Below are 21131 nucleotides of genomic sequence, written 5' to 3'. Positions count from 1 at the left end.
GGACCATGACCAGACCACTGAACATCAAGCCATTATCTCCAACACAATTAGCGATCTCATTTCCTCCGGCTGCCTTCCCTCTACGGTTTCCAACCTCATAGCCTCCCAACTCCGGACAGTCCGCTTTTACCTACTTCCCAAAAGCCACAAAAAGGACTGTCCCAGCAGGCCCATTGTGGAGCATGCTCTTGCCCCACCGAACTTATTTTGTCTTATCTTGACTCGATCCTCACTCCTCTGGTCGATTCCCTCCCCACCTACATTTGGGGTTCCTCTGATGCACTGCGTCACATTGAGAGCTTCCAGTTCGCGGGCCCTAACTGCAATCCCACGCATCAGGCGTGAGATCACCCTAGCGCAAATTAATACTGCTTTTTAAAAATGGGAAGCAGGACTTCCGAGTCAGAGGAAGGAAATGAGCAACACATGTCTCCACCTCGCACCAGGGAGTTCAAGGAGATAGAGCCCGCTGCTCAGTTGCAGTATGTTGGGAATGGGGAGGAGTTTCGGGTTGGGGGGGGTTCAGGGGCCTCCAGGGTGGGGATCGCAGTGTGGCCCTGAAGCCTGCTGTCTGTGTCATTTACACATCTTTAGAGCTGACTGAGTCAGTCTGCAGCCTCTGTAGTTGACAAAGCTTTGAGAGCACTGTGTCAGTCTACTGCCTGTGTTGCTAGTAAAGTATAATGAGTGCTGAGTTAGTCAGCTGTTAGTTGCAAGGGGATATGGGGCACCTGCGAGTGTAGGGCTCATGAGGTTGGGGGCAGGGTGTGATGGGACTGAAGGAGGCTACCCTGAGGATCTGGGTGGTTGGGACCCTGAAAGTGAATGCAACATGGTGAGCAGCCTGAGTAAGGGAAGGGGGGGTGGGGGGGGGAGTGGCGGGTGGGTTATTAAAATTTAATAGAGTGGCATCCCAGGACTCTTAAGGCCTAACAGCGATGATATCGCGAGACGATGCAGCCTGAGTAAGAAGAGTGCCTATAAGCCTTTCCTATCCCTAATGCAGAAAAATGCTGATGCTCGAGGCCTGGATTGAACCCGTGGCATAGAAGTTCAGCGCTGCGGTGACCTTGACGGCCACCGGGAGGGGATGTCCTCCTCCAAGGGTGGAAAGTCCGCAATGACATGTCACAGGTGCTGCACCATCTCCATGCTGAGATGGAGCCTCCTGCAGCACATGCTGTCTGACTTAGCTCAAATGACCAACGTTGTCTGTACGCTTTTGGCCATCGCCGGCATCTCCCTCTGGGTTCCTCCCTGGCCTGATGGACGGCCGGGTCCTCAGGGTGTAGGGTGGGTCCCTGCACATGGGCTGCCGCCTCAAGCCTCCGTGGACGCTGCTGTCGCCACCTTCTGTGGCATCTGGCCACTTGGCCTGTCACCAGGACCACGAGGGCAGATGCTATGGGGTCAACAATACATCCATATTGCTATATGAGTAAGGAATCTGAGAAGGAGAGAGAGACAAACAGCTAGGCCATCACCCGGGACCCTTAAACCCCCAAACACCCTCCTGCCCTTATAGGTCCCGCCTTGTCACAGAGTGCCATCCACTGAGCCAGCTGTACCAGAGGACCTGACCCTGTACACCATCTCCGGCCACAGAGGGAGCCACTCGACCCCAGACCCTGGATCCCAGACCCTTGCCGGGCACACTCGGGGGACCATGCTCATGTACCCGCCCCTGATCCACACATTCACCCTCTGGTTACGGAGATACCCCCAGGGCTGCAGCCCAGCTCTTGGGTGGTTGATTGTTGACTGCTGCCTCTGTGGTGTTGACCCCAGGGTTCAGGCAAAGTGTCCATTCATAACAGTTTGATTGGAACGATAGGCAATAACACTCGTCTGAGACATGGCATGTGGACCTACAGATATGCACTTGAGGGTTGAGTAGTGCTCTCGCTTAATGGACTGTGCCAATTCCTTATTCGCAATAAAGTAAAGTCGCTGTAGTCCTAGGTGACCATCAGCTGCTTTCCCCTTTGAGGTGATGATTTAACCTGAGGATTACCACACCTCAGGTGAGGGGCAACGTTGAGAAGATGGGGCCTTTGTGAAGTAACCTTAGATGTTACACTATTGGCCTTTCTCCACATTATAAACTAACTGTCCAGCCAACTGAGGTAACCGCTCCCCCCCTGCCCCCATTATCAGCAATAGCCTTCAGCTGTGCAGCCAGAGGCTGCACACAGTCAAGGGGAGTTAAAGTGACCTTCAGCATATAACCAAACACAGAGTGTTGTCCTGGAAGTGTTTGGTAGGTCAGGCAGACAGCGGCTGCAGTTGTCCCCAATACGGGTATGGACATTTAGGTGGATGGCCATTATGATCAGTTTTGGGCCTCTCCTGCGATCTAACCAGCTGGCACAGGTCCTCACTGGGAGCAACCCAGCCGTCAAATTGCAGCCCACAACTCAATTCCTCTCTCCACAGATGCTGGCAGGCCTTCTGAGTATTTCTGGCATTTTCTGTTCTTATTTCAGATTCCAAGACTCCACGGTATTTTGCTTTTGTAAACATTTCCTCCATGTTCTGACTTCATTATAAAATCAAGTGTTTATATTCATAGCCCTACATCAAAGACTTGAGAGCCACTAGAGCTGTCAATAAAACTGAACTGGCAGGGGCCCCACTGGGATGCTGATAGAGAATCATGCATGCAGCACAAATCTTGTATTGACAGCCCTCAGGTTTCTGTCACAGGCAGAGTGAAATAGCAAGTTCTGATTCTTTATTAAACTGCATTTATTTTTAAATTTAAAAATGCCAAATTGGAAATGCCAACAGCTTGTACAATCATCTCTATTTTTAACATTCCCCAAAATACCGTCACCTCTCCAAAAGAGTAAATTACCCCCCAAAAAAGGTATCCTTACCTCTCCAGTAGATGTAGACCTCTTCCTGAACAGTATCACATCCACTTGGACATCCCACGAACAAAAATTGGATCGGTTTGAAGGCAGCCGCACTTTTACATGTACAACTGCCTCCGTGAAATGTGGATGTGCAAACAACATCCCACCCTCATTGCCCCACCACAACCCTGCTGGCAAGAATGGTGGGTGTCGGATTCAAGAGCAGGACTCCCAGAATCGGGTCTCTGATCCCATTTTTGCTAAGTCATAGACCCGCCTGTGAAAAATTCAGGCCTGAATGAATGTTTCAAGTCTGTACTGAATGTTTTCAGCATTTTCCATTAGTATTTCAGCATTGGAACAGTCACGTTAAGAGGTAACAGGGTCAATGGCAATTCATGAGCGAAAAGGAACTGCTGCCTACACAAAAGCTATATATATTTTATAACACTTCACACCAAAGCGAATGTAATAATATTCTGTTAGCTGGTCAGAAATATTTCTTGTTTGCCAGGAATGTTAAGAGCCTATGCATTCCCAATCATCAATATTTGTATCCATTAAAACACTCTCCAATCTGTATTCCTTTTGTTTCCTTTTAGTTCTACCATCTGGCTGCCTTCACTAATGCTTTTTCTTTATCTCTGAGAAGGATTTACATCCTTATATAATAACCCAGGGCTTAACTTGCATCCTGGTTGCAATATAGTTTTTATAATGGTACGTACAGAACAATTATTATTAATTGCTAACTGGTGTCCTAGTGGAAGGACATTAGAAACATAAACAACTGTAATATCAGGGTCTTTACGCCATGAGACAGCAGCCCTATCTTTCTGTGGTGAGTTTAACTCATTTCATGGTTGACTTCACCCTCCCATTTTTTGCAAAGCCAGCAGTGGAGCAGTGCAAATTGCTGTGGTGATTTGTAACTCAGTCGAGCTCTTTCTTGTCACATGTTGCCAGGGCTTTTTTTGTACGAATAACGTTTGCCACATGTTGCAAATTCTGAACCAATAAGTTGAACTATTGAAAACTAAAAGTCTACAGCTTTCTGCACTTAGTTTAGTGAAATGGTGAAAAAGGTACCAAACCAGGTTATCAACAACGGCAGAATTATATTCAACCACAATCTGTCAACTTACGGCCCGGCATATCCCCCACTCTTTGATAACCATGAAGCCAGTGGATCAACACTGGCTCAATGAAAAGTGCAGGAGAACATAGAACAGAATCCCGACAGTGCAGAAGGAGGCCATTCAACCCATTGAGTCTTCACTGACCCTTTTTGAATGAGCTACCCATTTACACTCCGCTGTCCACCCTACCCTGTCCCTGTAACTCCATAGCTAACCTGCACCACAAGGGGCAATTTAGCATGGCCAATCCACCGAACCTGCACATATTCGACTGTGGAAGGAAACCGGAGCACAAAGAGAAAACCCACGCAGACTGGAGAGAACATACAAACTCCACACAGACCGCAACCCAAGGTGGAAATTGAACCCAGGTCCCTGGTGCTGTGAGACAGCAGTGCTAACCACCGTGCCACCATTCCAACATACCAGGAGGAGCCATCAGACATACCTAAAAAGAAGGCACCAACATCAAAAAAGCCACAACGGAGGACTACTTACATGCCAAGTAACAAAAGCAGCATGCAATAGACAGAGTTAAACAATCACAAAACCAAATGGATCACATCTAAGCTCTGCAGTGCTGCCAATCCAGCCGTGAAAGGTGGTGGATAATTAGATAATTCACTGGAGGAGGAGGCTCCACAAATATCCCCATTCTAAATGCTGGAGAAGCAAATGACAATGCATTTGATATCGCAAAACAGCTGAAAGCTCTGGATACCACAAAGACAATGGGCCCTGACAATATTCCTGCTGTCGTGCTGAAGATATGTATCCAGAAATAGCTGCACCCTTGGTACAACGTTTCCAGTATAGCTGCAACACTAAGATCTACTTGGCAAAGTGGAAAATTGCCTAGGGGTGTTTTGTCCACAAAAAGCAGGATTACTGCAATCCAACTCCAACAGTCTCCTCTCAGTGCCGGCCCTAGGGTTGCTGCCGCCCCGGGCAAGCTGAACTTCGGCGCCCTTCGGGGGGGGGGGGGGGGGGGGGGCGAGGGGGGGGGCGGGGGCGGGGCCGAGGGGGGCGGGGGGGCCGAGGTGGGGGGGGCGGGCCTGAGGCGGGGGGGGGCGGGCCAGAGGCGGGGGGGGCAGGCCCGAAACTGGAATATGAATCTGGTCTCAGTATTGATGATCATGAACCATCATCGATTGTTGTAAAAAAAATCTGGTTCACTAAAATTGGGGAAGGAAATCTGCCATCCTTACTTGGTCAGGCCTTCATGTGACTCCAGACCTAATGTGGTTGCCTCTTAACTGCCCTCTGAAGCAGGCTACTCAGCTCAAGGGCAATTAGGGATGGGCAATAAATGCTTGCCTTGCCATCTCCCATGAAAGAATTTTAAAAAGGGCCACTCAGCTCCTGACCTCATTATAGACCTTGTCCCAAATATGGGCAAAGGAGCAGAACACAAACAGATAGGCAAGAGTTACCTCCCCTGAGTCCAAGGCAGCATTTGAATGGGTGTGGCATTAAAGAACCCCAGCAAAACTGAAGTCAATAGGAATCAGAGGGAAAACTCTCCACAGGCTGGAGTCATACCTAGCACAAAGAAAGATGATTATGGTTGCTGGAGGTAAATCATCTCAATCCCACGGCATCACTGCAGAAGTTCCTCAAGGTAGTCCCCTCAGTCCAACCACCTTCAGCTGCTTCTTCAATGACCTTTCCTCCATCATAAGGTCAGAAGTGGAGATGTTCACTGATGATTGCAACTTCTCAAATTCTGCAGCAGCCCCTGTTCATATGCAGCAAGACCCAGACAACAGACTTGCGCAGATAAGTAGCAAGTAACATATGCGCCACAAAAGTGCCAAGTGATGACCATATTCAAGAAGAGAGAATCTACCATCTCCCCTTGACATTCAATGGCATTACCATCATTGAAACCCCACTAGTAACATCCAGGGGGTTATCGTTGACCAGAAACTGAAATTGATTAGCCAAATAAATACTGTGGCTACAAGTGGGTGAGTAACTCACTTCCTGACTCCCCAAAGCCAGTCCACAACCTACAAGGTATGAGTCAGGAGTGTGATGAAATATTTGTCACATGGCTGGATGATGCAGCTCCAACAAGGCTCAAACAGCTTTCCAAAACAAAGCAACCCCTTGTGCAACACCCCATCTGCCATCTTAAACATTCACTCCCTCCACCATCGATGCACCGTGGCAGCAGTGTGTACCATCTACAAGATGCTCTGCAGCAACATGATGCTCTGCAGAACTCACCAAAGGTTCCTTTCGTAGTGCCTTTCAAACCCGTGGAGCGGGATTCTCCGTCCCTGAGACTAAGTGTTGGTGCCGGGGCAGGATTTGTGGACTTCAATGACAGCAAAACTGCCGCCGCACCTGGAACGATTCAGAGACTGTTGGAGGGGCTAGCATCAGCGCCACGTCTGAATACAATCGATTCTAATGGGAAACAGTGCGGGATTCGCCGGATTCGCAATTGACACTCAGGAGGCTAACAAACTGCAGCTGCATATCCCCCCCCCCCCCCCCCCCCCCCCCCCCCCGGACCCCAGAGAAGGCAGCTCATAACCGCCGGGAATGGGAGAAAACTGAAGGATGACCGCTGGACCTGCGGCCCCTCATCATGCATAAAAGCAAATTACTGTGGATGTTGGAATCTGAAACCAGAAGAGAAAATGCTGGAAATCTCAGCAGGTCTGGCAGCGTCTGTGGGGAGAAAAAAGAGCTAACGTTTCGCGTCCGATGACCCTTTCTCAAAACTAAAAGACATAGAAAGTGAGAGATATTTATACTGTGGGGTGAGGGAATGACAGATGAGTCATAGCCACATAAACCAAGGGAAAAGAGTGCTAATGGCAGTTTCCAGAGAGAACAAAAGGTATGAAAGGCCAAACAGCAGAGAAACTAAAATCAGAGGGTAAGCTGTGACCAATGCAGATGTGGGGGGAGGGGGGACATGAGTGGGAGAGAGGGGAAGGTGGAAGCAAAGGGGAGGAAAGGTAAGGAAAAGGAGGAAGAGATGGGGGGGAATATATGTAAAGACAGACAAGAAAGAAAGAAATGGTAAAAGACAGTTCAAATGAATCGGGATGAAAACAAAGGGATGGAGGTGGGGTTGAGCTAATCATCTGAAGTTGTCGAATTCGATGTTGAGAGCGGATGGCTGTAGCGTGCCTAATCGGAAGATGAGATGTTGTTCCTCCAGTTTGCGTTGAGCTTCACAGGAAAATTGCAGCAGGCCAAGGACAGACATGTGTGCATGGGAGCGGGGTCTTGTGTTAAAATGGCAAGCAACGGGAAGATCAGGGTCATGAATGCACACAGGCGCAGCAAAGCGATCACCCAGTCTGCGTTTTATCTCTCCGATATAGAGGAGACCACATTGGGAGCAGCAAATGCAGTAGACCAAATTGGAAGAGATACAAGTGTTAAACTGCTTAACCAGGAATGACTGTTTTGGGCCTGGGATGTTAAGCATGGAAGAGGTAAAGGGGCAGGTGTTACACCTTCTGCGATTGCATAGGAAGGTGCCTTGGGTGATGGGAGAGGTGTTGGGTATGGTGGATACCTCTTCCATGAAGTGGATGTATTGAGCTGCCGGGGCACATAGGGTCTCCGTAATTATGCCCAGCGAGGGTGTGATCCAATTCGCACTGGGCGGAGTGCGTCGAGTGACACGCAATCGGCCCGGTGCGAGGCCAGATTTGGGGCTCTCGCGGGATTGACCCATTGCACATGACTCTGCACCAGGCACAACACGGTGACTGAATCGTGCGCAATGAGAATTTTCTTCTCTCAGAGGATCGTTAGTTTATGACAGGGGAGGTTGGTTAATTTATTCAAGGCAGAATTAGACAGATTTATGAAGGCAGGGAGTGAAGGATGATGGAGGCAGACAGAACAATAGAATTGAGACCACACACAGATCAGCCATGGTCTTATTGAGTGGCAGAGTGGGGCTTGAAGTGCCAAATGGCCGACTCTTGCTTCTGATTTCTATGTTCCAAAGTGCTGTTTGAAGCAATTTTCATGGAGCTGTATATGTGGGCCATGCAGCTACTTCTGGTGAAGACTGCAAGGTAGCACAGTGAGGCACTTTTCAACATGGCTCAGGGGCTGACAGAGAGCGTGCACGGATTCACAACTGTGACACGAGAAGTGCTAGAGAAAGAATTTCAGAGAAGGGATATCCGGGCTGGATTCTCCGAAATCCCGGCCAAGTGTTGACGCCGGTGTCAAAAGCGGCATGAGCGACACTGGTGTCAACGGGCCTCCAGGCCCAGTCATTCTCCCCTTCCTTGGGGGCTAGAATGGCGCTGGATGGCTGTGCATTGCTCCAACACCGAGAGCCGGCCATACACGGCCGGCACGGGTCCCGCATGCGTGCCACGCCCGTCTCTGCACCGGCCCGCAGGCAACATGGCAGAGCCCTGCAGTAAATCGGCGCGGAGGAACATAGGCATCCCCTGGAATCAGCACGCCCGCCAATAGTTTGCCCCTGATGCGGGCCTGGCCACGTGGAGGCCTCCCCCGGAGTCAACGCCCCATCCTCCCCCCCCCCAACCAGGACGGCCCCTGCAACCAGAACACTGAGGTCCCGCCTGGTAGAACCACAGGTGAACGACGCCGGTGGGACTCGGTGGGCACTCAGCCCATCGAGCACGCAGAATTGCCACAGGAGCCGACTGGCGCCACGGCGACCGCATCAGCGCAATTGCCGTTGATTCTCCGGACCCTGGAGAATCGGCAGCCCGGTGTCGGAGCAGCATGGCCGGATTCGCATGCCCTTCCGGCGATTCTCCGACCCGGCGCGGGCTCGGAGAATCCCGCCCCTGTAAATGCAGCAGTGAAGAGTCAACCTTGCCATCCTGCCCCTCTGTCCTGCAAAATGTGATTCTGCTCTACCTGGCCTCTACCTCCAATTTCACCTGCAAGGCAAAGTAGATTCTTAGCAAAATTCAGGTGCCCAAAAACTTCCTTTCTCCTGGTAACTCCTACAAGGTGTCCGAGACGCCAGCACTCACTCGTTTCAAATTCTCAGGGAATTTCTGGACTATGTGTTGATACGGTGTTGATTAAGTCTTGGCAAACTATGCCAGAAAATCACTTCTTGTGTTTCAAAACTCCTGTTCAAACTCCAGCAGCAAGTGAATGCTGATAGATGAATATTTCTGAGTGATGCTCAAAATCCTCAGCAAGTACATTGTGTCACGAGGCTATGCTCCTTTATTTCTGAAGTTATGCAGCGTGATTCTCCACCAGTGGGTGTTTCTCCATAGCGCTGGCAGCAATGGCACCCAGTGCCGTGGCATGGTTACAATGGGAAAAACCATTGGCAAGTGGCAGGAATGCAGAATCCCATTGCTGGCGCGGGCACGTCGCCCGGGAACATTCGGATGGCGGACTGGAGAATCCCGATGATGATTTTTCATCATTCAAATGACTGGAAATATTGTACTTTGAACTGGGACAGAGGAAACTGCTTAAAAATGCAAGACGACATTTCATGGTAAAAGTGAGAAACCAACAAATCACCCTCAGCGGAATGTGAAGAAAGAGATGTTTCCTATAGTCCAGACACCCATAGAAACTTGTAACTGACGACTGAAGAGACATTAAAAATATAAAGTGTGAGATATTGAAACAATAATTACCACAGAGAGATACATCCAAAATCTCATGGAAATACACTCGAATGAAGTATTTCCAAGCAAGGCTACCAGTCACTGGAGAGAGATTGCAAGTGACACATGTGGTGTCAAGAATGTTGCCAACAGAGGAAACAAGCTGAGGGCTGCTGAGGGTGTCACCTAGTTTGCGAAAGCGACTCTACCAGAAACCTACCAGCGAGCCGAGATCTTAAAACAATTACAACATCTTAAACATATAACACGTCCAAAACCAGCAAACCTAAATGAGCCACAATGTTTAAAATCTATACATCAAATACAATCAAAGGATACTTCGCCATATAGTTTCTTTAACTTTTTTGAGGGCTTTAACCTCCCTTAGCTCTGATGTGTATATATGTGTGTGTGTGTGTTTATGTGCATGTTTGAGTCTGTGTGCTTGTATATGCGTACTTGTGTGCATGTGTTTGAGTGTTTGTGTGCATGTGTATGTTTGTGCCTGCATGCCCTAATAGCTACATGACAGCCAAATACTTGACACTGAGCGAGATTCTCCATTGGCAGGATCCTCCACTTCGCTGGCAGCGCATTCAGGCCCGCGGTGTTCCTGGAGGCGTGTGCATGGCCACAATGGGAAACCCCATTGGCCAGCTGCCTGGACGGAGGATCCCACTCTCGGCGGGGGTGCACCATGGCAGAAAATGGGTCTGGCAGGACGGAGAATCGCGCCCATTGTGTTTTTATTATTTTTCTCAGATTTAATGGTGAATAAATTTTCTCTTTCTTTGACCCAAGAAAACTTTGTTCAATTGGCTGCTTCTTGTTCACAGTTGAAACAGTAAATTAAATTCTGACTTGGAAAATACATATCCTCATGTAAGGAACTTGCTAAAATCCTGGTCGGTTTTGTGTTCCTCGTTTAATGTCTGTCCTGCTGGCTGGTTTTAAAATCACAGATTTTTGGTTTTGAACTGAAACCGCCCCCCATTGCATGCTGCTATGTGGACTGATCTGGCAAATCCCCTATGATTCAGTATGCTCTGTGGCATAGCCCACAATGTCATGATGATGGACTTGGCAGGCAACCAATCAGCCGTTTGAAATCCTGGCCTTGGACAGATTCTCGTTTGGGATTTGTGGAGATTATCAGAAACTTCTTGAACAGAAGAAGTGAGCCCCATTTTGTCAGTTCCGTGAAAGATTCAGGCCTGAAGCAGCTTTAAGGCACTCTCCCTCTTTGACAGGTGATTTAAGAGGCTCCCAGCCAGACCTGTGGAAGGCACTCCTATTTAAAAGACTGCAGGCAGTAGCCAGACCGCTGAAGGCAACCACTGGTTTGAAAGGCTGCGAACAGGTTTGCCAACCAGGTTTGTAACAGTTTAATCCTCTGTCTGAATGGCTGGGAACAGCGCAGTCTGAGAACTCTCTTCACGATACATCCATAATCTCTGCACAAGGAGTGACAAGGTACTGGAAGTGTTGATAGGCTTAAAAGTGGATAAATCTCCAGATCTAGATGAATTCTGTCTCAGAATGATGTGGGAAGCAAGGGAGGCGTTTGCAGGGGCTCTGACCCAAACTATTAATTCCTTCCTGGCCTCGGGGAAGGTGTAAAGGACTGGAGAACAGCTAATGTGGTTCCACTGTTTTAAGAAAATGTGTAGAGATAAACCAGAAAACTACAAACCAATGAATCTCATATCAGTGGTAGGGAAAATATTCGGGAAGATTTTGAAGGAGAGAATCTACCTCCACTTGGAGAGGCAAGGAATAGTCAGCATGGGTTTGTCAGAGGGAGGTCCTGCGTAACAAATCTGATTGATTTTTTGAGCACATGACCAGGTTTGTCGATGAAGGTAGTGCAGTTGATGTAGTTTACATGGGTTTCAGCAAATCCATTGACAAGGTCCTGAATGGAAGACTTAAAAAGAGGGAAAATGTACATAGGATACAGGGTAACTTCATAAGGTGGATTCAAAATTGGCTTAGCTATAGGAGACAGAGGATGATGACAGATGGCTACTTTAGTGACTGGAAGCCAGGGTCCAGTGGCATACCATACGGATCAGTGCTGGGTCACCTATTGTTTGTCATTTATATAAATTACATGAATGACTACATGGGGGGTAGGATCAGTATGTTCGTGAATGATGGGTGGTTAACAGTGAGGTTGTAGGGTGGCACGTGGCACAGTGGTTAGCACTGGGACTTTGGCGCTGAGGACCTGGGTTCGAATCTTGGCCCTGGGTCACAGTCCGTGTGGAGTTTGCACATTCTCCCCGTGTCTGCGTGGGTTTCACCCCCACAACCAAAGATATGCAGGTTAGGTGGATTGGCCACGCTAAATTGCCCCTTAATTGGAAAAAATATAAATAATTCAGTACTCTAAATTTATATTAAAAAACACAGTGAGGTTGAGTATCTTGGGTTACAGGATGATATAGACAGGACGGTCAAATGGGCAGAAAAGTGGCAGATAGAATTTTACCCTGAAAAGTGTGAGGTGATACACTTTGTAAGGAATAATGTGACAAGGAAGTATTCAATGAATGGCTTGACACTGGGAAGTTCCAAGGAACAAAGGGATCTTGGCATGTTTGTACACGTGGGCGGCTCAGTGGTTAGCACTGTTGCTTCACAGCACCAGGGTGTTTTTCTAAATCCACCACTCTGTCTTAGAATTCCCCCTATACCAAAAAAAAGGGCCAATATTCTAAAATGGTGAACAGGGATTCTCACTCCCTGACTCCGATACAGGCTTCTGTGGGTGCTATTCAGGTCAAACTCTCCTTTCAAGTTATCCCCCGGTATAACCCATACCTTCACCGAAGAATTTTACCTACTTACCCCTTAAATGCATTGATGTCCTGGGTCCTGCGTTTTTAAGGAAGTGAAGTAAGCTAATAACCACTTTTTCAGGTTAAATTATTTTATTATTAACATATTTTTTTAAAAATAAGTTGTAAACACTTTCTCTACAGAAAGGTAAACAGATTAGTGATTTTGGATGTTGTCTGGTTGGTTGGGGACCTTCAAACTCTCTCTCTCTTGTAGTTCTCCTCCCCTTCTCTCCTGTTGCTGTTTCTCTGTTTTCTCTGTTCTCTGTGTTTTGTCCTCTGTCCTCCCCATTGCTGCTGGTTGCTGCTGCTGGTACACTTCCTTAGATTGCGCCAATTTTATTTCAACCTTGCCCTTCATAGCCTGAGCTTTCTTGGGATCAATAACTCTCCCATCAAGTTTGTGATCCCCATTCAATACCCTGTCTACTCTTTCAGGATCCATTTTAATTAAGCAGTCTACAATCTCTCCACCTCCAGAAAAGCAGTCCCTTAAATCTTTCTTACTTGTTTCCCAGCTGAGTCCACCAACAAACACCTTCCTTCTCATCCTCCTCATTCTTGCTGCCGTTTCTTTGAGCCTTCCACCTCCTTGAGGGGAACGGAGCTCCCCCGGGCCGTCAGCTGTTCTTGCCTCGCGTTCTGCTGCTCTCCTCTGCTGCTCTCTTCTGATGGCTGCTGCCTCGCGCGTGGGGGGAGTGGGAGGAGCGAGAGAAGCCCGCGCTTAGTGATTTTTGGCGGGAGAGATCGGGACCTCCGATAAGGAAAGGACTACGGGGCTTAAAGGGGCAGTCCATTACAATATTTCAACAGCACAAAGAAATCTATGCAAACTCTCTTTTTTTCTTTTTCCCTTTCTCCTGCTGCAGGTTGTAATAACAATTCTGACAGACTGAAATTGACTGCATTTTTGACAGAAGAGCTGGCCACAGTTTCTGCTCTTTTCAGCTGCCACCAACCTCTTGTGGGATCTTTCCCTGCACTCTCCCAGACCAGATATCGGCAGACTACTATGTTTCAAATGACACATTCTGTATTTTACAGAACACCCCGTCTTGACATTTGAAACATTACTATAATTTGGTTTATTTTCCCCCCATCCAATTGTACTAACATACATCCCCGATCTTTGTCATTTGTATGCATATCACAGACCAGTGTCAATAAGAGTCTTGTTTTCCGTTCCAGTCCAATTACCGTGAACCATAGCCATAGCCGCTCAGGAAGGTAACACAATAGCTTTCCGTGTGTTCCACTACCTCCAAAGCATTTTACTTCCTTGGGACAGCAGCACCGTATAAGCTTCCTCATGTCCCTTAGAACCAGCACACAACTCAGTTCATCAGTAACCAAACAGATCTTTTGTCCATCACTGGCTGTTATGTGCCCCATTTTTCCGTCGTCCAAATTGTTTTCCATTTCTGATTGGAATGGGGTAATTGTGATATCCTGTACCACCCACTGATCCCCTTTGTTTCATTAATTTAAAAGGTTCAATTGATCCTGCTTGTATTCCTAACTTCCCCATTAATGTCTAACATTGTCGTGAATCATGTAAGTCTGCCAACCTCTGGTTTACATGAGAGAATATCTTTCTGACAAAGTGTATATTTTTCATTACAGCATTTGCAAAACCACATTGAACCGTCTTTTTTTTCAAACAAATTCTCCCTATTGTTAAATACATAGTAAAAAAAAATCTTATCTTAACACATTATTCATTACCTAACCACACAAATAGACTGTGTGCTACAACTTTACATATTTTCAACTGTTAACAAAATTTAATATCAATATCGAAACATTCCTTCTTGGCTTTGGGAACAATAATTATTACATACTAAATATGGCATATAAACAACATCAATATTATTTGTAATATACTATATAGTTAAATCAAGAAAACACACTAAACTACCCCTCTATTAAAACATTCACACAGTTTAGAAATGCGGATCAAGTTCTTTAACGACACACATACCCCCCTTATCATATATATATAACAGTCCCTATCAATTTACATGAATTTTTTTTTTAAATAACGATTACAGCTCTTCAATGCAATATTGTTTTGCTGCAGTGGTAACAATTTTCCCGCCGTGGTATCAAGCTACAAACATTCTTAAACTATTGTCATTTATCACATTGGGGTTCCTCGTCAGTCGCTGCTATCTGCCGAGACCCTTAATAATTCCACCGCGTAGTACATACCCCATGGAGACCGCAGATCACCCATCAGCTAATGTCCAGTTAGAGATGTCTGACCGGAGGTTTCACTGTCCAGTTATAATTTGATATTTTAATTTGTTTCTAACCCGTAAAGTTTTCCTCCGGGTTCTGTCATTTAATTCCCTCAAATATGTAGCCAATTGTATCATTAGTTTCCCCCCCCCCCCCAATCCTGTCTACAAGATTCCTCTCTGGAGTGTAGTTCTCTTCCTTCTTGTGAACTGGTTCGTTATTTATTTTTTCCATCTGAAAATCAAATGAACAGATCAAGGGTGGAGAGGGCCCTATTCTTTAATTTGTACCTTCTGTTTTCATTTGATTAACCCAGAACTGCCCTCTCCAGGACTTCCGGATTTCTTTTGCCACCATTTATTTTTGAACTGGTTTATTTTCCTTATCATTGATGTACATCATACAATTAAGGCATGTTAAGCCTCCTCCTTCTGTCATTGCACCCCTGAGTGAGAAATTGTGATACAATTTATTTTTCTCCAGATACCATGCTTCTCTAATTCAACTGTATGTGTACCCAGAATCTGAACAATCTTGTCTTTACATTTTACAGCTCCACAGATTATTTTCCCTGCAGTCTCAGTGGGTAGCTTCACCCAAATTTCCTCTGTATTATCAATTGGTTTTAATATCTTTATTTTCTAAAGCTCGTTCTTCAAGGTATTTAACATTCTAAACATCATTATTTCTGCATATGACTTTGTGTGATCACCAGGCACTAGGACCCTGCGGAGCCATGCAGTTTCAATTTCAACGCAGCAATTTCAAAGTCTGCAAAGCAGCTGACTGCTGCCTGCTGTTTATAACTTCCAATTTATGTGAAAATCGGCTTTACAAAATACAACATTTTTTAAAAATACAAACATTAAAGGAAATTCACAATTCCTTATTAGACATGCACACACACATTCATCCACTCAGATCTTGGATCTCTACTCTGTAGGATTTCACAAATCCTTATTAAACACACACATACACATTTATCCACTGAGATCTTGGACCTCTATTCTGTAGGGTTTTAGTTATTCTTAACAAAATTTTGAGACCCCTCCATGCGGTTAAGTTTCACTTCTGCAGGAGTTTTTTTTGCCTCTGTTAAGCTTTTCTACTCTTGTTTCATTGTTTCAACTCTCTTGACCATGTTTCAGAGCAAGAGGATTATTCTCATTGCCATTTTTCGGAATTCAAGTTCTGTTCCTGGTTGTCCCTTTCAGTTGCAATCTGAAATTAAGGATAAGTACCCTTTCTGGGCCCTATCCAAGGCTGACTAAGGCACTATCTTCCTGTTTTAGTTAAGGGTCGATTGGTTATTGGTCTCTGAATTCTAGGCGTCCCCATTTTCCAGAAAATTTTCCGCACAATCTGCCTTACTCTAAGGATGATTTATTTTTTGGCCTCCTTTTACCAGTAATGGATGCAAGATTTTTAGTGCTGTCACCAAGATGTCTTGCAGACTTTCACTCAGGGTCAGCATCTTCTAGTCTGCTGATTCACACCCAACCTGAGTTTCAGTCCCCTCGATCCACAGAATATCCTTTCCAGACTAAACTCGGCAGGTAAAGTCTGACTCACACATAGACCAGAAACTTCTAATATTCTAGCCTTTGTGCCGGTTAGAAACTTCTAATATTCCAACCGTTTCTTGGGAACTAGAAACTTCTAATATTCTAGCCCCTACTGTAGCCCCCATTCTGCTCAGCTAGAAACTTCTAATATTCCAGCCTCGCTTTACCTAGAAACTTCTAATATTCTAGGCCTCCACGCTGGATGCCATGGAGAAAGCAAAAAAACAGGCTGGGCGTAATTATGGGCTCGAGCCCCACGTTGGGCGCCATGTTTTTGTACATCCACCACTCTGTCTTAGAATTCCCCCTATACCAAAAAAAAGGGCCAATATTCTAAAATGGTGAACAGGGATTCTCACTCCCTGACTCCGATACAGGCTTCTGTGGGTGCTATTCAGGTCAAACTCTCCTTTCAAGTTATCCCCCGGTATAACCCATACCTTCACCGAAGAATTTTACCTACTTACCCCTTAAATGCATTGATGTCCTGGGTCCTGCGTTTTTAAGGAAGTGAAGTAAGCTAATAACCACTTTTTCAGGTTAAATTATTTTATTATTAACATACTTTTTTAAAAATAAGTTGTAAACACTTTCTCTACAGAAAGGTAAACAGATTAGTGATTTTGGATGTTGTCTGGTTGGTTGGGGACCTTCAAACTCTCTCTCTCTTGTAGTTCTCCTCCCCTTCTCTCCTGTTGCTGTTTCTCTGTTTTCTCTGTTCTCTGTGTTTTGTCCTCTGTCCTCCCCATTGCTGCTGGTTGCTGCTGCTGGTACACTTCCTTAGATTGGGCCAATTTTATTTCAACCTTGCCCTTCATAGCCTGAGCTTTCTTGGGATCAATAACTCTCCCATCAAGTTTGTGATCCCCATTCAATACCCTGTCTACTCTTTCAGGATCCATTTTAATTAAGCAGTCTACAATCTCTCCACCTCCAGAAAAGCAGTCCCTTAAATCTTTCTTACTTGTTTCCCAGCTGAGTCCACCAACAAACACCTTCCTTCTCATCCTCCTCATTCTTGCTGCCGTTTCTTTGAGCCTTCCACCTCCTTGAGGGGAACGGAGCTCCCCCGGGCCGTCAGCTGTTCTTGCCTCGCGTTCTGCTGCTCTCCTCTGCTGCTCTCTTCTGATGGCTGCTGCCTCGCGCGTGGGGGGAGTGGGAGGAGCGAGAGAAGCCCGCGCTTAGTGATTTTTTGCGGGAGAGATCGGGACCTCCGATAAGGAAAGGACTACGGGGCTTAAAGGGGCAGTCCATTACAATATTTCAACAGCACAAAGAAATCTATGCAAACTCTCTTTTTTTCTTTTTCCCTTTCTCCTGCTGCAGGTTGTAATAACAATTCTGACAGACTGAAATTGACTGCATTTTTGACAGAAGAGCTGGCCACAGTTTCTGCTCTTTTCAGCTGCCACCAACCTCTTGTGGGATCTTTCCCTGCACTCTCCCAGACCAGATATCGGCAGACTTCTATGTTTCAAATGACACATTCTGTATTTTCCAGAACAAGGGTCCTGGGTTCGATTCCCGCTTGGGTCACCGTCTGTGCGGAGTCTGCTCCGGTTTCCTCTCACAAGTCCCGAAAGACGTACTGCTAGGTGAATTGGACATTCTGAATTCTTCCTCTGGATACCCGAAAATGCGGCGGTCTAGGGGATTTTCACAGTAACTTCATAGCAGTGTTAATGTAAGCCTACTTGTAACAATGATAAAGATATTTAAAAATAATAAAGATTATTCCATAGATCTCTGAATGCTGGTTAATAGGGTGGTGAAAAAGGCATATGTGACACATGCCGTTATCCATCAAGACTTAGATTACAAAAGCAAGGTGGTCATGTTGGAGTTGAATTGAACTTTGGTGAGGCCACAGCTGGAGTACTGTGTGCAATTCCGGTCACCACATTGTAGGGAGGATATGATTGCACTGGAGGGGGTGCAGAGGCTATTCACCAGGATGTTGCCTGCGATGGAACATTTAAGTTATGAAGAGAGGTTGGATAGGCTTGGGGTGTTTTCACCAGAGCAGAAAAGACTGAGGGGCAACCTGATCGAGGTGTACAAGATTATGATTATGAGGGACATAGACAGGGTGGATAGGGAGCAGCTGTTGAAGGGTAAATTACGAGGGGGACAGAAGTTCAAGGTGAGGGGAAGGAGGTTTGGGGGGGTGGATTTGAGGAAACATTTTTTACCCAGAGGGTGGTGAAGGTCTGGAATGCATTACCTGGGAGGGTGGTAGAGGCTGGTTGCCTCACATCCGTTAAAAAGTACTTGGATGAACACTTGGCACATCGTAACATTCAAGGCTATGGGCCAAATACTGGCAAGTGGGATCAGGTAGGCGGGTCAGGTGTTTGTCATGCATCGGTGCATGCCCGATGGGCCGAAGGGCCTCATCTGCATGTATTATTGTGTGATTCTGTGATTCACAGCGAACAGGAAAGCAGTTTAGAGGCAGAGTGGATGTAGAATGTGCTGTCAACTCTGGTGGAGAACTCCAGTATTATCTCAGAGAGACTGAGAGTCCATCTGGTGGTTGCAAGATGGAATTGCGCAGACCTGAATCTCCTGTGTGCAGGTGATTCCCCTGAAGAAGACCTATACCTGGGAGTACAAATGGATGGTAGTCCTTTAAAAGATCCGAGCTCAATGATGATTTGCAACACATTGCATTCTGAATAGATTACATTCAGTAGCGAAGATCCTCAAACCTCCCATACCCTTTTAATCCCTGTTATTTTTAATCCTATCCCTAACACTAGCGTATGTTTGTCTTGTGTGTGTCTGGGTGGAGGATGGAACTGGGTTTTGGGAATAGACTGTGGTTCTATTATTTCCATTATATGTTAATCTTTTATTCTTGTTATAAATAAACAGTTTGTTAATGTTTTACTGATAAATCTGATGCCTGTAACTCATTGGAGCAGTCAAGGGCTAAAAATCTCAGGAAAATACTGAAATTATTGGTTAATTCAATTATGTTGGGAATCTGGGGACTGTGGGGCTGTAACTGACCATGCACTCGCCTAGGGTGTTGCAACATTCATGAAAATTTAAATCATCGTTGTGTCCAACTGAAGAGGTTGATTAGAGGGGAGCCAGTTCATCTATTCTCACCTGGTCTGAACAATTGATAATCAGCTAGTTGTTATTCGGAGAAGGAGAGAGAGATAGTTGGGTAACCACCAACCATTAAAATGGTGTGGAGCCTCTTTAAAGAGCACCTGTGGGCAATTTAATTGTCAATCAATACCTTAATGATCCTTCGGACTGCCCTTCCTAGTGCAGATGTTAACTCCTTTACCAAGATGGTGCCATGTGTTCGTGAACTTGCGCAAAAACCAAACATAACTGGAATTGCAAATCAAGACCCCATCTTAGCCTCCTCGGAGGCTGTTTAGTGCCAAAGGATGCTGGGAAAATTGCACCACAGTCTTTATTTTCATTATACTGGATTGGATTTGGGACAGTAGATGAGGTTAAATCTTTAAATGCAGGAGGACAGTCATTTTCTGGATCTGTCGATGGGCTAAATGCCAAACCACCTTCATTTTTAAAAAAAATTTAGAGTATCCAATTTATTTTCCAATTAAGGGGCAATTTAGCATGGCCAATCTACCTACCCTGCACATCTTTGGGTTGTGGGGGCGAAAACCACGCAAACATGGGGAGAATGTGCAAACTCCATATGAACAGTGACCTAGAGCTGGGACCTCAGCGCCATGAGGCAACAGTGCTACCCACTGCTACCCAGTGCTACCATGCTGCCCTCAAATCTGCCTTCATAAACAATTTGCATGTATGTATGTCAGATACAATGCTGTGGTCTACATTTTGTATCCATGACTAATTTTATCACCATATTATATTCCTGAAAGCAGAGATGTAATGAACAGATGGATTTATCATGTCACTTTCAAAGGGTAGTAAGGTAGCATTCTTGGATGAGCTGACTACAATCAACACTGTACAAATTTAGTAGCTGTGGTTCTTTCCTACAATGTTCACAGATGTAACCCAGACCTGGTATGAATAAAGATTATTCCTACCTCCCTCAGAAGCCAACAAGAAATACCCAATTTGTAAATTTCCCCAAACGGTGTCATAGAGATTAATTTGTATTGGGAGCATTGTGAATTCAGTCATGAATCAGGTACTGTAGTACTCCATTGTGGATTTCAATTCAGACATAATCAACTCCAGATTTTATTGATGCATTATTTGGAACTATGACTACAAAATGAAAAAGCAATCAAACAATGTTCTCAGCGTGATGTCTGAAAACATTTTTCTACATGATTGCTAATATTATAAAAATATGCATCACACATGTGACTTTCACTTCACATTCATGTATAATTAAATATGCCTGCATAGACATAGACCTGAATTTAACATTACCCCTCCAGGTAATGTACTGGGGACTAGGAGACCCCGCTGGCCTCCCCACAAACACATGTTCTCAATGTGCTTCCACCTTGGTGTTTCCATCAAGACCCGACAATCCCCCTTAGGTCTTACCTGCCTTCTCAGTCGTGATGCATCCCACACTTACCTGGAGTATTAAATGGGTGCGGGACAGGCAGTTATCAGAGGGGTTATATTCCCTGCTGGTTCTCCCAGTGGCTGGGCAGGAAATCTGCAAAATCCTGTCCATACAGAATGAGATAAGACAGAGATATAAAAATAGCAGACACAGAGATTAAACCAAAGCTGTTATGTTTTCCTTTGAAAACCAAAAAAGTGACATTATCAGGTCCTTTCTATGATATATGTGTGTGCCAGCGGAAAATATTTTTTGAGTAATGTGGAAGAAAATATGCTGAGATAGGTAGTAAAATGTTCGTATTTATCTACCTTCGAGCAAGATTTGGAGAATTGGGAT

The 21131-nt window shown here is 45.7% G+C and overlaps 1 long non-coding RNA gene across 1 annotated transcript in view; it reads right to left on the bottom strand.

Annotated features, from left to right (window-relative positions):
- Positions 1-20868, bottom strand: part of LOC119973650 — a 118563-nt gene extending 97695 nt beyond the window's left edge. Inside the window, exon 1 of the long non-coding RNA XR_005462360.1 lies at positions 20802-20868. This is a non-coding gene — a long non-coding RNA (uncharacterized LOC119973650). The remainder of the gene's footprint in view (positions 1-20801) is intronic.
- Positions 20869-21131: the final 263 nt, after the last annotated feature.

The sequence above is a fragment of the Scyliorhinus canicula genome, chromosome 11, assembly GCF_902713615.1.
Source record: "Scyliorhinus canicula chromosome 11, sScyCan1.1, whole genome shotgun sequence".
NCBI classification, from domain to species: Eukaryota; Metazoa; Chordata; class Chondrichthyes; order Carcharhiniformes; family Scyliorhinidae; genus Scyliorhinus; species Scyliorhinus canicula.
Note: the sequence above shows the minus strand (reverse complement) of the source record. Positions and strands in the feature narration are given on the sequence as shown.